This window comes from Onychomys torridus, chromosome X (assembly GCF_903995425.1).
Source record: "Onychomys torridus chromosome X, mOncTor1.1, whole genome shotgun sequence".
Classification (NCBI taxonomy): Eukaryota; Metazoa; Chordata; class Mammalia; order Rodentia; family Cricetidae; genus Onychomys; species Onychomys torridus.
In genome coordinates this window covers 60,441,281-60,459,959 of record NC_050466.1, presented here as the reverse complement: position 1 = coordinate 60,459,959, position 18,679 = coordinate 60,441,281, and the positions used below count along the sequence as shown (strand labels likewise).

General features: G+C 40.4%; 1 non-coding gene across 1 annotated transcript; it reads right to left on the bottom strand.

Annotated features, from left to right (window-relative positions):
• Nucleotides 1–17,830: 17,830 nt before the first annotated feature.
• On the bottom strand, nt 17,831–17,951 carry LOC118574918. Its single transcript, XR_004943793.1, has one exon. It is a non-coding gene; the product is annotated as a U6atac minor spliceosomal RNA (small nuclear RNA).
• Between the last annotated feature and the right edge of the window lie 728 nt (nt 17,952–18,679).

The window sequence follows — 18,679 nt, the reverse complement described above, 5'->3', positions numbered from 1 at the left end:
AATAGGTAGCTGCTTTCCCCAGAATACTAAAAGGAAGTACTATGTATTATGTAGTCTATATGTACCATAGCATGAGTGTGGTGGTCAGAGGACATCTTGCTAGAATCTGTTCTCTTCTTTTACCATGTGGGTCCCATGGATTGAACTTAGGTCACCAGGCTTGGCTTCAAGCACCTTTGCTTGAGGAACCATCTTGCTGGCCCATTTTTAAAAATGAATAGGAATTTTTGTAATTAATATTGTAATCAACAAAGTGCTGAAAATTTTCACTGTAGCTAAAATCAGTGTAAAAGGGGTCATTAATTAAAGTGCGAGAGATTGCCTTCTAACATGTGTTACTTCTTTCAGGCAAGAAGTATGATTCCACTTTTAATATCTGGATATACTCTCCCACCAAGCTTCTGCCTAGAGCTACACAGGTTGTCCTGTGTTATAATCTGTTCACTGAACAATTTGTGCAACCATCCTTAGAGTCTCATTCACTAGTGTTCAGTAGGCTTTGCCATCAGGCATAACTGTATGATGTTTTTGCTATATGGCAAGGTTGCTCTTTTTATATTATTGTAAATTCCCAGTATTGCACTTTTAATATTTCTGATAGTATCTGCTGTAGTTCAAAGATTTGTCCCCTTCAACACCCTTGTTGAAATTTAATTGCCATTATAAAATTAAGAGGTAGACTTTGGACTAGGGATGTAGATCAGTTGGTAGACTGTTTGTCTAGCACGTATAAGGTCTTGCCTCAATCCCCAGCACAAAATGAATCATGCATGGTTATATATTGTGTAATCCCAGCACTCAGGAGGTGGAGGCAGGGGGATCAGCAGTTCAAGTTATCCTTGAGCAGCCTGAGTTACATGAAACCCTGTGTCTTAGTTACTTTTCTATTGCTGTGATAAAAAAGTATGACCAAAGAAATTTATTAAAGAAAGTGTTTAATTGGGCTTATGGTTTCAGATGGCTAGAGTCCATGATGGCAGAGTGAAAGAAATAGTTGCAATGTCACATCTTGGTCCACAACCAAGAGGCAGAGAGAGTGAGCCAAATGAGAATCATGTGGGCTTTTGAAACCTCAAAGCCCATCCTCAGTGACACACCTCCTTCAATTAGGTCAATTTCCCAAACAATCCCATCAACTGGGGAACAGGCATTCAAATAAATGGGGACCATTCTCATTCAAACCACCATATCCTGTCTCAAATTTTCTTTTTAAAGAAAAAGGTGGTACTTCTAATAGATGATGAGCTATGGATGCTACAATATCATGGGTAGGGTCGGTGCCACTGTGAAAGTGCAAGTTCACCCTGGGGAGATGGCTCAGTGGTTTAAGTGGTCACCATGGGAAGCATCAGGGCCAGAGTTGGAATCCCTAAATCCATGTAAATGCTGGGTGAGTTTGTCTACCCATGCGTTATGCCAGCCTTAGTATGTGGAGACAGGAGAATAAGCTAGCTAGCAAGACCAGAGTATCAGACCAGAGCTCTTTGATTGAGAGACCTTGCATTCAACAAATGAGATAGAGGAAAGTGTGGATTATACACATTAGTGATTAACTCTGAGTCACCAATATTGCGTTGGTGTTACATTAAGGAAATAAAAGCACTTGAGGAAAGAAATAATGAAAGCATTTCTCCCTTGGAATTGGTAAACCAAGAGTGAATCCAGATTTGAATTCTCCACTGTATGCTCCCTGTGTCTTCCATCCTCTGTCTGTCTGTTGTGTGAGTCTGAACCTGTGCCTGCCTAAAGGCTGTCTTGTGTGGGACTGCTGTGTGAGTGGAGTCTGTCTGTGTCCCTAACAAAGGGCTTCACCCTGTGTTTATTGAACATCATAGAAGCATCACATGGGGAAGAGATGAGACACTTTACAGACATCTTTAACAGAGTTTTAGAAGGGCTTAAGTAACTGGCTCCAACTAATCTCAACTGACCCAGATAACAAACATCATTGTTTATCATCTAACACCCATAAATGGATGCTTTCAACCTTTATGGTGGATTTTAGGATGTTGCTTTCACCTTCTGTATTTGCTGCTTTCAGTACATAATACACATGCATTATCTGAGTCAGGGGCATGGAAGAGTACATAATTTAAGACTGCAGCTACACATTACCTTAGGTTGTAAAAGCTGATCATATGGGAAATCCAAGGAAAGTAAGGCTGGTTGTTGGTTGTTACATTGTTCCTTTAACAGTTTGAGTATACAGTAGGATGACAGTCTTAAGTGACCTCAAGGTGTATTGTTAGCTCTGGCTCTAAGGTCCAGCAAAGGTCAACACACACACACACACACACACACACACACACACACACACACACACACAGACACACAGAGAGAGAGAGAGAGAGAGAGAGAGAGAGAGAGAGAGAGAGCAAATAAATAAATGTAAAAAGAAAAAGACACATATATTACATAACTTATTATGCCTTTTCATAAAGACCAGTAAAACTATTTTGCATTTCCCCTCACACTGATGCTAGGGATTTTTTAAGAAAAGTTTTCCTCTGCTACCCTATGAAGTATTTTTCTGAGAAAGTATCCCGTGGGGAAGGGAGTAAAATTTGATTAAAACCCACAGAATAATGACTAGATTAAATTTTTATAATAAGCTCCTTTTATGTGCTAAGTAGGCGATGAGGCTGGTGATAAGCATAAAAGAATGAAATCGGGTCTCCGTTCTTAGAAGCCTCGTGAGGCAGAGGAGTAGGTCTGTGAAGGGGAATTGCATGAACTGGCCTGGCAGTAGCATGCTACAGTGGAACTCCAGATTTCGTACTGGTCTGTGTGTTTACCTGGAGATTTGAAGACATTGAGAAAATCATATGCCTAGTTACTTGAGTGCCCAACATAATGAGCTCTATTAGAACATCTTCATAATAAGATGCCATTACCATGATGAGCTAGGAAATTGCTGCCAAAATTTATCTGTGACAACCACATATTTAATTCATATTTTCTCCAGCTCAATCGTTCTATTTTGAAATTTTAGGTTAAGCATCATGGAAAATAAGCTGATTTTCAAATACTTTATGTTTATAAAGAAAAAATTTGGTTTTAGAAAGTGTAAGATAGTTTGGGTTTAGAGTTTTTTGCTATATTTTATGAATAAAAATAAAGGATATTTATTTTAGTGAAAGTCATATTGGTACATGTTTTGCATATTGCAGATAAGAAATTTGCTATACTGACAAATGACACACACAGGAAAATTGAAAATGATGCTGTCTGAATGAGTAGCATGTGTTAGAAGTAACTAGTCCCATGTTATTTCAAATGTTCAAGATCTATGTAGCTCCCATTCTAGAATTTACAAATTGTAATCCCAGATGGGCATCTCTCTGATTCTGTATAATGGATATGAGGGGGTGATGGAGAGATAGTTCAGTGGTTAAGAGCACTTACTGCTTTTGTAGAGGATTTAATTCTCAGCACACACATCTGGAGACTCACAACAGTCGCTGACTTCAGTTCTAGGCAATCTGCTGCCTTCTTCTGGCCTCCATGGGCATCAACACACAAATGGTGCATCTACACACATGCAGGAACACACACACATACACATTAAAAATAAATATCTTTTAAAGATTGGGCCTAAGGACCATCAGAAGGATTGAATGAAATTAGCATGCAGAAGTCTTTGTAATCTGAAATGCCTTGCAAATAAGGGGATATACTGATTTGTTAGCAAATTAACACTCTGAAACAGAAACATTTTATCTTAGAGCTTTGAGGGTCTAGTGCTGGTAAGGGTGTAATCAAAATATAGCCTGAGGATGCAGTCATTTCAAGACTCAAATGGGGGGAAATCTGCTTCCAGATTTATCCACGTGATTGCTGACAGGCTTCAGATCCTTGATGGCTGGTAGCCAGAGGGATCATTTCCTTCTGTGTGGTCCTGCCCAGGAGATGGATCAAAATAGACCAAGTAGCTTCATCAGAACATGTGAAAAGAATGAGACAGTGTGTCAAGATTCAAAGTGGAATCATAGCCTTAAATCTAGACTAAAATTGTTTGTCACTTTTGCCATATTTCATTCATTGAAAGCAAATGATGAGGTCAAGCCTGCACTGAGGGAGGGACTCCCATAAGGGCATGTGAGGATGATTGGAGGCCATCAGAAATGCTTAACTTGCCAGGAGTCCATAACAAATAGCTTTCTAACATCAAGTGTGAGGGCTTTACATTTCATTCCAGTTCTCAGGAGTCTGAGGTCAGAGGGTTATGAGTTTCAGGCCAGTCTGAACTGTATAGTAAGCTTCAGGCCAATTGAGATGAACAGAGGAATGAACAAAAACAATACTAAAAATGTATACAATCTTTGTGTATATGCATGCATATATCACTTATATATGTTTACATAATATACATCCTTCCATAACATAAGAGATGACCAGTAGAAATACATTGTATGCTTCAAATGTGCAGTAAGTGCTATTTCTCGCACTCATTCATTATACATACACATATAAGACATGGTCTTGAACTCACCATGTAGTCCAGGCTGGCTTTGAACTTGGGATCTTTCTACCTCAGTCTCCCTATCCCCCAAGTGCTACCACCATGCCTGGCTTCCACAGATATTTGTGATGTGCTTGTATTTGTTAGACATTGAGTTTATTGCTGGGAGCTTTGATAATGAAGGCACAGAAAGCATGTGTAGTCCATTGGGTGGGTAGGTAGAATTAGATGAATAACTCATCTTAGAAATTTGATGACTTTATTTTCAGAAGCATGGCGAGAACAGTATATTTTTCTATTTACTTCTTTGATTTTCTCCAATGAATAAACATCCTTATTCCAAGACCTAGCCATTCTTTAAAAAAAATTTGAGTCACATCTGGAGTGCTGAGAATACAGATTTATTAAACCATGTCCAATTTATGCAGTGCTTGGAACTGAACTTAGGACTTTATGCATGTTTGGCAAGCCCTCTACCAACTGATCTACACCCTGATCTTCCCCACCCCATGCCAAACCACCCTTTCTTACTAAATTCAGCACCACGTGTCTTCTTTCTCTCACGTCATTTATCTTCTTGCTGGTTCATTTCCATTAGCACAGAAGCAAATGGACACATCCCCTATCTTTAAAATGATAATGATCCCTAACCCACCCCAAAGCCCTGTTTAACTACCCACCCACATCTCCTATTGAGAACCAATCTCCATGAGTTGCCTCCACTGCTTTAATTCCATGATACTTCCTCCTCCACCTGTCCACAGAATCATTCTTCTGATGTCATCAGTGATCCTCATCTTGCCACATCCCAGAGTCTCTCAGCTTTGGCACTGTTGACATTTTTGGGCCTTGAAAAACCTTTGCTAAGGCAAGCTGACCCATGTCTTGTGAGGTTTTATCCAAATCCCTAACTGGATGCTACTGTCATTGTCTCAATGGTGACAATTAGAAATAGCTTCAGGCATTGATGAATGTAACTGGGATCTAATCATGCAGAATTGAGAAGTGGTGTTATCCTACAGTCAGTAGATACCTACCTTACTGCCTTTCATCAGCATGAACCACAGTCAATCACTTACCCTTCTTTTCTGTGGTAGAATATACCCCACATAAAGCTTATCTTTTGACCATTTTGCCTGTATAATTCCAGTGATGTTAAGCACACCATTAACTCTTCCCTATTCAAACTTTTTCTTCTCATAATTTCTAGTAGTAATGTCCTGGCTTTCCTTCTGGCTCACCAGGTGCTCCTCCTCAGTGATTCTGGCTGGCTATGTTCAGTGTCCAAAAAACAATCATTGAGTATCTCTGGGACTCAATAGTCAAGCCTCATTTCTGTATCTATTTATTTCCTAGGCAATTCCATGATCCAAATGATACTGAAACAAATAAATCTCAAAGTTCTGTTTTCAACATGCCTCCTCAGAGCTTCCATGACGTATGTTGTCTATTCAACATCATCATCTGTGCTTAAATACACTCAGCATATTCACTCTGCCAAAGCTCTTGACATCCTGCTGGTCATTGCTTTCCATGGGCTCTCATTTTTGTTAAATGCACCACCATTCTGTTACTCAGGGAAGATCTAGATGTGATCCTTTATTGTCTCTTCTCTCTAGTATCCCCTATCCAACTATAACCCAAATATCACTATTTGGGTTTTCTTCTGTTGCTCATCCAAATTAAGCCAATCTATAGACACAGCCATCAAAATGGCCTCAACATGTCATCCTATGTCTCCTCTGGTTCAACTCCAGTACACTGCACAGAGCACTGAGTATCATATATGTAACTATGAATGGATGCATATGTGTGTACACACATGGTCACACACATGCCCAGCATTCTAGTAGCTTCTTTTATCACTTGGGATTGAATCCTAACTTCTTCCCTTGACTGAAAAAGCGCTGTATTAACTGGGGTCTGCCAACAACTTTGATGTCACATCTCCTAGTGTCCATCTCATTCATTTGGTTGTAGCTGCAGCAGCCTTGCTGTTGTTCCTCAAGGCTTTCTTTGTTGCTACGTCAGGGCCAGTGCATCAGGTGCTTCCTCAGACTGTGGTCCCTGTCCCGAGACTGTCACATAATTTATTTTCTCCCGTCATTCCTAGCCAAGCTGTAATTTCACCTGGTCATCCCATCTACTCCCTTTCTGCTTTCCCCTGGATAAGTGCCTCTCACTACAGATTTTTTAAAAAAAATTTAGGTAGGTTTGTTTATTTATTTATTTATTTATTTATTTATTTATTTATTCATTCATTCATTCATTCATTCAGAGAAAGTCTAACTATGTAACTCCGACTGGTCTGGAACTCTCTCTATAGATGAGATGGGAATTATCTTAAGTGCACAGAGATCTGCTTGCCTCTGCCTCCCAAGTGCTGGGATTAGAGACATGTATCACCATACCTTGCCCTACTTTTAGATTTAACCTTCAATTATGTGCCCGTTTTGTGTCTCTGTGGGTATGTGTACATGACTACAGAGCTCATGGTAGCTAGAAGAAGGTATTAGATTTTCTGGAGCTAGAGTTACAGGTGCTTGTGAGCCAACCAATGTTCATGCTGGGAACAGAACTCAGATCCTCTGCAAGAGCAGTAAGTGTTCCAACTGTTGCAACAACTCTCCAGCTCCTGTCCAAACAACTTTTTCCCCCACAAATGCTTAAACCCTGTTTGATATTTTAATGCACATTTGTGTACTGTCCAGTTTCCACAGGAGTAATGTAAACTCCATGGGTGAAAATAGCATGTTCACTGTAGAAGGAAATGGCTGTTTTCCATAGAGAGAAAGGAAGCACACAATGACAAGTACAAATGTTCCACATGTTTCTTTAGCCAGGGCTGAGAATCACTTCTCCAAGTGATGGTACATACATAGGTAACTAGACCACACGCAGACAATTGTATTCTAATTTCTATTGTACCAAAATTCAGTATTTGTTGTTTGCACAAAAATATCTGGTTCCAGCTACTGAAATTTTATATACATACATACACACAATATATATATATATACCTTAGCATAGCTAATTCTTTAAATAAAAAGGCAAAATTACTTAGTTCTTCACTGGAGCAAATAATTATCATTGGGAGAAACACAAAAGACAATTAAACAATTTGTCTTCATTGATGTTGTTGGGGAGACAAGATGTATTACTTGTGTTTGAATTTATTGTGATTGATTTACTTAAAACAAGTTCTCTCACTAGGAAAAGAACTCATATCCATTATCAAAATTTTCAGAGACTAGAGTAATTGAAAAACATAGAAATACTACCATTAATGACCCCTTTTAAAACTAAGAATAATATTTGTTTTATTTTTTATGAGAGTCCTAAGGGGAACAGAATTAAAGATGAAAGAAATCTTGCTCACAAATTATAAGCAATCTATTCTAGCTATTTTGGTATCGCTTCTCATCATGATCAACACTGAGTCCCCCAACAGGGTGGCATATCTGCTAAAACAGCTAGTGTGGTCTATGCTTCCATAACTTGACCCTAAGCAATGTAATATGGTATAATTCTACCCTACAGGCTCAGCTCAGGGACTGATGGAGACCTTACACATGGCATATGTAAGTGTTGACTGAATCACAGCCTGAGTGATGGGGTGATGAAAGCCTATTGTTCTCAGACATGATCCTGGAAAGTTCAAATGAGGCCTCCAGTGTGTTATGTGGGGGCAGCTATGATTTTTGTTTAAAATCAGAATGTGAAGAGTTCTCTGAGGTGTTGTGAAACAGGAAGATGTGACATTAATTCTATTGATGCTGATGGCATATACAGAAACCATAAAAGACCTCATGAAGGAAGTATGTGCTGAAGAATGAGTAAGTTCTTGACATGTGAATGGGTTCAGGGAATTGCAGGCGAAGGAACAAACTGAACCATTTCCAAAGCCTGTAAATGGAAGATAGACTTAAGAAACGGTGAGTAGTAGAATCGATTTGTTAAAAAAGATGGGCAGTAGAGTAGCGTCATCAGGCTGGTACCAGCTGTATTTTTCCATGCCCAGGAAACTCAATGAAAATATATTATCTATAAAATCCATGAAAATTGTGTCTCTGTGACTTATTGCTGAGTCCTGGCCTGGGATAGGTGTTCTGGCATGGCACCTGCCCTGTAATAGGAACAAAACAGAATAAAACACAAAAACTTATCCACTGGAGCACACCAGGCTTTTACTTTTGGGCCACCAACCAGTTCCCAAATCATGACATGAGACGTTTAAAAAAATTTTATAATTAATTTAATTTTATATGTCAGCCACGGATTCCCATGTCCTCCCTCCTCCCGCCTCCTCCCCACAACCCACTCCCCATTCCCACCTCCTCCAGGGCAAGGACTCCCCTGGGGATTCAGCTCAGCCTGGTAGATTGAGTTGAGGCAGGCCCAGTCCCTCCTCCCTTCACCTAGGCTGAGCAAAGTGTCCAGCATAGGCCCCAGGCTCCAAACAGCCAGCTCATGCACTAAGGACAGGTCCAGGTCCTATTGCCTGGGGGCCTCCCAAACAGTTCAAGATAATCGACTGTCTCACTTATCCAGAGGGCCTGATCCAGTTCCACGGGGGCTCCTCAGCTATTGGTTCATAGTTTATGTGTTTTCACTAGTTTGACAGAACGCTCATCCAATGACTGATGAAAGCAGATACAAAGATCCACAGCCAGGCCCCATGTGGAGCTCTGGGAGTCCAATCAGGGAGAGAGAGAGAGGGAGGAGAGAGAGAGCGCAGAGGGATTGTATGAGCGAGAGATGTTGAGACCATGATTGGAAAAAGCACAGGGACAAATAGACATGAAACTTTTTATGAGTTTTGAATGTTCGGCCTAGCTTAACTCGTTTCTGGCTAGCTCTTTTAACTTAAATGAACCTGTTTCTCTTTATCTACCTTTTGCCCTGGGGTTTTTTCTTTCTCTTTCTATGTATCTTACTTTCACTGCTCCTCCTATCTGTCTATCAGTGGGTACCTGTCTTCTTGTCCCAGGCATCTCCCTCATTCTCTCCTCCTTCTTCTCTCTTTTTTCTCTTCTCTCTTTTTTTCTCTTCTCCCTCGAGCCTAGATTTCTTCTCTTATTTATTCTCTCTGCCTGCCAGCCCTGCCTATCCTTTCTCCTGCCTAGCTATTGGCCATTATGCTCTTTATTGGACCAATCAGGTGCCTTAGGCAGACAAGGTGAAATAAATGCAGCACATCTTTACATAATTGAGCAAATGCAACATAAACAAAAGTAACACACCTTTACACAGTTGAAGTATTCCACAGCATAAACAAATGTAACACATCTTTGCCTAGTTAAATTAATATTCCACAACACTGGAGTAAGCAACAAAGATGTCAATGGTGACCATATAATAATAGCTGCAGTAAAATCCTGGAAAGGGGAGACTTGCAACCCAAAAAGCTGGGTTAATCAATATTTTGGATGGATCTATATTTCTTTCTGCTTCTATTGAAATATATTTTTAAAGTTGTGTTTGAAAACTTCAGCATTTAGCATAGGCACTACTGCAGTGTGTGTTTCATAAGAACATGTGAGCACGCCAACATTGAGCCAAAAATGAATTCAATCAATACACATTCAAACTTAGGAGAAAGGAGCATGAATTCTTAGAATGAGAAGAAAGAAAGTTCCAGGAAAATGACTAGTCCACATGGAATGTGATTGAAGGGCTCCACAAAAAATTCATTCAAGAGAAAAATGGGGTTTGAAAGAGCACCCTAAAACCATTCTGAGAAACTCTGTGAAAGGGAAACCCAGTAATATAACCTAGAGAGAATATTTGCAGAGTAAAATTTATAGAGCAATTCAAGTAAATTAAAAAATCAAACAAAGGCCATTATTACCTTTAGGTAAAATGAAAATAAGGAAGGATTTATAATATTTTTATGCTGCAGTTATCAACTGCAGTTATCAAATTACATTTGCTTAGGCAAACTAATGGAAATGCCTGATAGTATTTTTAATGAAAAACTACAACCTAACAATACTTAGAGATGACAGTGGGAGAGCAGAGGGAATGGAGATGTTAAAGAACTCTGTAATGACCTATCATTGTAGGAAGAAGATAATATCTATAATTGATAAAGCACAAGGTCATATATATTATTTAGAAAAGCAAAATTACATATGCATGTTCAAAGAACCACTGAAAGAGTGGAAAGGGGGGCTGCTAAGATGACTCAGAGGGTAAACAATCTTGCTGCCAAGCTGGATGACTGGAGGAGGCATGTGCATGCCCAACTCTACATACATGCACACAAAATAAATAAAATTCAATAAATGTTTTTAAATATTCGAAACAGTTTACCTCTTTAGAGATGAACAATGAAGAAGGGGGATGGGAAAGACATGAACCATTATTTTATTCTTTTATTTTTGGTTGTGAGCCTAGCCTTTAATGGCTGAGCCATCTCTCCAACACGTATTCTTATGTTTAACATAATATAGCTTAAAAAACTATATTATCTTAGTTTATATTACATTCATAAAAATTCATTTGAAGTGAAAATGTCTGAAAAATGTTCCAAAGTTATTAAGAGTAGGTATCTCCAAGGAGTGGGCTTGATGGAAAAGGGACCCTTTGCATCTCATTTTAAATCTCTATGCTCTTTGGAAATTTTCAACATAGCCACTCAAAACTTTTATCACTGGGTTAATAACTAAGCAACCAAACTAAGAAAAATATTACTTACTGAATGTTGACTTAGAAACAGGCAATCAGTACAAATAACTTGTAACTTCTTCAAAAATCAAGGTAAATTTGAACAGCTGAAATGGTTGAAAATCAATTAGTGGTATCATGTTAGAAGTGCCACTGTTAACTGTCTCCAACCATTTGATACAGTGACATGGGACCAGGAGTTGACATTTCTTCTTCCCTTAAGACTGCTACCATTTTTGTTTGAGAAGTTTATACATGCAGAGAATATATTTTGATCAAATCCATCCCCTTCCCCACTTCCAGCTCTTCCCCTACTTTTAAAGTGCTTCCTGTATATGCATAGGTGTAGGCATGTTTATTGGAGCATGGGTAACTTCTCAGGGGCCACATCCCTGAAGAAAACTGGCTTTCTCTCCCATCCATCCCAGCAGCCATCAATTGCCAACAACTCCTTAGCTGAGTATGGCAACTAATGAGCCTTCTCTTCTCTATGCTGGAATTCCAACTGGCTTGAACTTATGCAGGTTTTGTGAGTTCATATGTGCACCACCCTTGTCACGGTCAGAAAATGATCTTTTGTTGTAGATGCCCACTGCCTTTAACTCTTACCATTTTTCAATTTCTTCTTCTGCTATAGTACCTGAACCTTGTTGGGAGAGGGTATGATATAGATATCTTATTTCAAAATGAACATTCCACAGTCTCTTATTTTCTGCATGTTGACCAGTTGTGGGTCTCTATATATGCTGGCTAACTTGACACAGGCTAGAGTAATCTGAGTGGAGGGAACCCAAACTAAAAAAATGCTGCCATAAGACTGGGCTGTAGGGAGTTGGGGACTTAGCTCAGTGGTAGAGCGCTTGCCTAGCAAGTGCAGGGCCCTGGGTTCGGTCCTCAGCTCTGGCAAAAAAAATAATAATAATAAAAAATAAAGGACTGGGCTGTAGATAAGACTGTAGGGCATTTTCTTAATTAGTGAGTGATGGGGGGCATTGTGGGTGATGCCATCCCTGGGCTGGTGGTCCTGGGGTTCTATAAGAAGGCATACTGAGCAAGCCAGTAAGCAGCATTCCTTCACAGTCTCTGTGTCAGCACCTGCCTCCAGGTTCCTGCCCTGTTTGAGCTCCTGTCCTGTCTCCCTTCAATGAGGGACTACAAGGTCAAGTGCAAGCCAAATGAACCCTTTCTTCCCCAAGTTACTTTTGGTCATGGTGTTTGATTGCAGCAGTAAAAACCCTAACTAAGACACCATATTAATCACCATCTACTGCAAAAAGAAGCTTCTCTGATGAAGATTGAGAGATGAAGTAATCTACAGGAATAAGATAAGAATTTTGGGGGCAGTTTATTACTCTGTCCATTTAGCAGAATAATAGCATTGAATTATCTTCTAGGGCCCGTGACCTAGCCAGGCATGTTGGCTCAGTTAACAGTAACATGTATGAGTTCAAGTTCTCTCTTGTGCAGCAGGCTTTCAATCCAATCAAAAAGTAGTTACTTACTTCCATACCATTTTTTTTGCCACTGTTGCACCAGTGGACATATCTTATCAAGCCAGTTTATTGTAGCTCACAGAGCACAGCTAGGTAAGGCTGTTACTTACCATCCCCCTGTTAGCATGCATAGAACCCTTCAGCACTATAAAAGCTAGCTAGTAGAGATGAAGCAGCCAAGTTAATTCCAGCTTGATTTCTCCATGTTCTATGACTCAAGTAAGTGGTATCTTCATCAATAGGACCCTACCATCAATTTCTGGAGTGTAATCAAGAGCATCGGTAATGCTTGGGGTGGGGTCTACGGGAACCCCCCCCCCCACGCTGACTAGCAACTTGAAAAGTGGTAACCATTAGCTGGCACTGGGCTTTTTATCTGATCGCCTGTGCTGTCTGGGTGAGGTGTCCCTCCATCATAGGCTAATTCCTTTTAAATGTCATATATATGTATATAAATATACACGTGTGTGTGTGTGTGTGTGTGTGTGTGTGTGTGTGTGTGTGTGTGTGTTTTAGGAAGCTTCTACAGTAGTAGGTTTCCATATGGCTCTGTAGTGTTAGTTGTCACTCTCTATGGTCCCTCCTTTATCCAGCTCTCCCATTTCTCATCCATTTGACCTTTTCAGATCCATTATTCCCTTTTCTTTCTTCACACCACTTGTGTTCTAGTTTCCTTCCACTGAAATCTCCCTGCCTTCTATGGATACTCCAATTAAGCACACTTACTTAAAGATTCAAAACCAGAATCCATATATAAGAGAGAAGATGCTGCATTTATCTTTTGGGGTCTGGGTTATCTCACTCTCAATGATTATTTCCAGTTCCATCCATTTACCTTTGAATTTCACTAATTTTTTTTACAGCTGAATAATATTATGTTGTGTGTTTGTACTGCGTTTTCATTATCCACTCATTAGTTAGTGGACAGCTAGGCTATTTCCATTCCCTGAGAACAGCCATGAACATGGATGAGCAAATGTCTCTGTAGTAGGATATAGAGTCACTTAGAAATATACTAGGAGTAATATAGCTGGATCACATAGTAGATCTATCTGGCCTTTTGAGGAACCTCCACACTGATTTCCATAGTGGCTACACTAGTTTATATCCCTACGAACAGTGAATATGTGTTCTTTCCCTACATCTTTGCCAGGGTTTGTCATTGTGTGTGCGTGTGTGTGTGTGTGTATGTGTGTGTGTGTGTGTGTGTGTGTGTGTGTGTGTTTATATTAGCCATTCTGACTGTAGTAAGATGACATCTCAAAGTAGTTTTAATTTGCATTTCCTGATGGCTAAGGATGTTGAATACTTTTAAAAAATATTTCTGGAACATTTGTATTTTGTCTTTTGAGAACTCTGCTTGTTTTCTTGTTGTTTAGTGTTTTAGTTTTTTTTATTGTCATTTTGTTTTTTGGTTCTTTGTATATTCTAGACACTAACCTCCTGCCAGACATATAGCTAGAAAATATTTTCCTCCATTTTGTAGGCTTCCTCTTCACTCAAATGATGGTGTTCTTTGCTGTTCAGAAACTTTTTAGTTTCATGAGGACACATTTGTTAACTGTTGGTCTTAATGCTTGTGCTACTAGAGCCCTGTTCAAAAAGTCCTTTACTATCTGTACAAGTTTAAGCATATCCTGTTTCTCCTTTATCAGATTCAGGGTTCCAGGTCTTATGTTGAAGTCTTTAATACATTTGACATTGAGTTTTGTGCAGGATGAGAAATAAGGGATATTTTCCTTCTACATGTAGCCATCTGGTTCCTGAAGAATTACACAAAATTCTTAATATAACACTTGCAAATTTATCATAAAGGTCATTCACTATTATCAAGTCAGCTTCATCCTAGAGATGTAAGGATGGTTCAATGCATGTAAATCAATAAACTCTTAGGTTCTTCCTTGTTACCTAGTTTCTCTGAGGTTGTGGATTGTAGCCTGGTTATCCTTTGCTTTACATTTACTATCCACTTATGAGTGAGAACATATCATATTGTATTGTTGTGGATATCGCTCTGTGTAAATAAAGTTCTGATTGGCCAGTGGCCAGGCAGGAAGTATAGGCGGGACAAGAGAGAGGAGAATTCTGGGAGGTGGAAGGCTGGGGGAGGAGAGACACGGCCAGCCGCCACCATGAGAAGCAACATGTAAAGACACTGGTAAGCCACAAGCCATGTGGCAAAGTATAGATTAATAGAAATGGGTTAATTTAAGATAAAAAAGTAGATAACAAGAAGCCTGCTACGGCCATACAGTTTGTAAACAATGTAAGTTTCTATATGCTTTCTTGGTTGGGTCTGAGTGACTGTGGGACTGGCAGGTAAGAGAGATTTGTCCTGACTGGGCCAGGCAGGAAAACTCTAACTACAAATGGCGCCCAACGTGTTGGCAAGAATTTCCACCTAAAACCTGAGAAAAAAGATTCTAAAACAGAGCTAAAAAGAACTTCCTAGTTGTCTCTCTCAAGTTAGTGGCAACCTGCCGGTTTGAGCTACTGTGGCGGGTTTCTGGCATTTGCATCTGACCTGCACTGTGGCGGGAATGAGGAATCTATAAGCGACACTTTACTCTGCTGTGTGGTGGATTTAGCCTTTGCTAGTTAAAAAAAAAAAAAAAAAAAAAGATTTCTGGGCTATGCGCTACTTTAATAAAACTGCTTTTGATAGTTGATGGTACACATGGCTCCAGACCCAGAGCTGGTGGTAAACTGTACCACCGCCATGTTGGGAAACTGAGGTGGACAGAGCCAGCAGCCACAGTGGCGTTTCAGTCTTACAAAGATGGATATTACACAAAAAATCTGGTTTATGTTGTCTTTGGGATTTTTAACTACAAAAAAAGATTTGATCGTAAAAGCTGTTGAGTTAAACAAATATGTAAATTTTAAAGGGACCTTGACTTCAAAATTTGGATATAAGGATATGTTGCTTTGGAAAAGAGTCTCTGCTTTTGTTTCCAGAGGCTATGGATTTGTTCCAGATTAAGATACATCAGGTTTGATCAGCCAAGACCACCTAAAAGGTCTCTGATGACACCATGGCCCAGATGATCCAACATCCAGAATGGTTTCAAGGCAACTGGCTCATGGCTCACCAGTACCTTATATCTTGTCATGGCGCCTTAGACCACTCGGATAGCCATTTGGACAAGAAACTGTTCTTGCCTGGACTGCTTGATCGACTGGACTTGCAGGACCCATATAAAGGTGACCACTGAACTTTGCTTGACAAAATGGTCCTTCAGGTTTCTGCTTCACAGAAGAAACTGCCAAACATTTACAGGACACTGAGAGAAGTGACTGAGAGACTCCAGCCCTGTGGGCTGAAGACAAATGCCCCAACTTTACAAAGGAACATTAGGTGACTGTCCAGGCTGCCAGCTGTTTCTGTCTACCCTACAAGACTCCTGAAAAATGCTTACATCCTTCTCCCGGTTCTCAGGTAATATTATATCCTTCTGAGGCCTTTGATGTGGTTGAAGACTAGATAGTTATAATTTCCTCAGTTATGATAAAAGATAAGTTAGATATAAAACCTTAGACTCACAAATATAAGATAGATAAGATATCTTCTTTAATATTGTAACTGTAATTCTTGCTTGATAATTGTTTTGTTATATGTAATTGTACTATGTAAAAGTTAAAACCTTCCTTAAAAAAAAAAAGAAAAGGGAAGTGCTGTAGATATCGCTCTGCGTAAATGAAGTTCTGATTGGCCAGTGACCAGGCAGGAAGTATAGGCGGGACAAGGGAAAAGAGAATTCTGGGAGGTGGAAGGCTGGGGGAGGAGAGACACGGCCAGCCGCCACCATGAGAAGCAACATGTAAAGACACTGGTAAGCCACAAGCCATGTGGCAAAGTATAGATTAATAGAAATGGGTTAATTTAAGATAAAAAAGTAGATAACAAGAAACCTGCTACGGCCATACAGTTTGTAAACAATGTAAGTTTCTATATGCTTTCTTGGTTGGGTCTGAGTGACTGTGGGACTGGCGGGTAAGAGAGATTTGTCCTGACTGGGCCAGGCAGGAAAACTCTAACTACGTTGTATTTCTGGTACCATACCCATTTTTCACATGGGCTCTAGAGATTAAATTCAGGTTGTCATGCTTGTATGTTAAGCAGTTTGCCAACTGAGCTATCTCTCCAGCCTTGTCAATGAATGATATTCAATAACAAATGCAATGGATTGAATCAACTTTCAAGTCATATAACTTACTTTTCACACAAATTAATAGGTTCCGTTGTGGCCTTTTCATATTTGATATGTGTCCCTTTGGCTGATTTCATTCTTTCTCCCAGATGGTTCTCACTTCTGCTTTCATGTATTCCATTACCTGATTCCCCCAATTTATATTATTATTACCATGTCTATCCAGGAGAATGGAGGCCTCAGGAAGGCAAGGAATGTATTTTGGCTTAGACATTTATGAGCAAGTTGAGTATGCTGTTGTAGATCTGGGGTCCTAGTACTTTAGAGGCTGAGACAGGAAGATTATGGGCAAGCCTGGCCTACATAGGAAGACCCAATTAAAAAAAATCATAAAATGTGCAGGTCTAACTGGTCTGGTGAGGGGTCTAAGGGCTGTTCTGAAACTGCCTAACTTGACCCTAATGATGTCAGGCCTGCCCTTGGACTGCCCAGTATGGAATGGGCATAGCCCATAGAGATTACATGGCCATCTCTCCTGTATAATGGTACCACTGGGCCTCTGGTAAGGGAGTCTGGTGTGCAAATGGGCCATTAAGCTAAGGGGCACTGGATGACTGTGTCAAAGCCTTGCTGGGCTCTGGTTCCAGGGTGCTACAGACACTTGAACCAAGAAATGGCACTGGGTCTTGTCCAGCCTGCCTGGTCCTCTAAAAAGTGTAGGCACAGCAAAGGCTAGGTAGGAGAGTCACCTTATCTGGGAGCTGAGTGATAAGAATGAGAGAGTTGACCCAGGATGATCATGAATAATGGGGTGGCCTTTCTTTATCCTCCATGGCACCTTGTTTTGTTGATGTATGCTTTGAGGAGAAGTGTTGCCTGGTCTGTGATTGGTCTGTCCTTCTCAGGAGTTATGTTTATTGGAACACATTGTGGTGCACCAGGATTAGCACAATAAATTAGGATCTGGAAGAGGAGTCTGAAGGTAGAGGTGCAGGGAACCAGAAGGTAGGAGGAGCCTGAAAGGGATCCTTGAGTGAGGGACACAGAAGTCAGCTGAAACATGTTGGTGAGATGGTACAAAGTAGGTGGGGATGCCTTAACTGTATGTGTATTGTTAGGCCTGAGGACCTCCTCTATCTTTGTCAATGGGAGTGCTAACTATCTTTCATACAATGCCCAAATCTATTTTAAGCTCTCAGTGTGCTAACACCACTTCTTAGAGTTCTCTTTTAGGTACTATAAATGGATGCTAAGGCCATTGACCAGCTGTAGGATAAAGAAACATTCTCTACCCCACCTCTCTCTGTTGAGGGGAGAGTGAAAGGAGAGAACTGGAAAACATGAGCTTTCCTGCTTATACTTCCACAGAATGGCCTCTTGCTGGTTGCTTTTTTTTTCCTTTTTTTTTAGTTATTATGTGTTTTAATTTTATACATCAGCCATGGGCTCCTCTGTCCTCCCCCCTCCTGCCCCCACCCTCACTTTCCCCCCAGCCCCTCCCCTCCATTCCCATGTCCTCCAGGACCAAGACTCCCCTGGGGTTTCATTTAAACCTGGTGGATTAAGTACAGGCAGGTCCAGTCCCCTCCTTCCAGACTGAGCATGTGTCCCTGTGTAAGCCCAAGGTTCCAAACAGCCAGCTCATATACTAAGGACAGGTCCTGGTCCCATAGCCTGGGTGCCTCCCAAACAGTTCAAGCTATTCAATTGTCTCACTTATCCAGAGGGCCTGCTCCAGCTGGGGGCTCCACAGCCTTTGGTTCATAATTCATGTGCTTCCATTCGTTTGGCTATTTGTCCCTGTGCTTTTTCCAATCTTGGATTCAACAATTCACGCTCTTGCAGTCCCTCCTCTTTCTCGACAGTTGGACACCCGGAGCTCTACGTGGGGCCTGGCTGAGGAT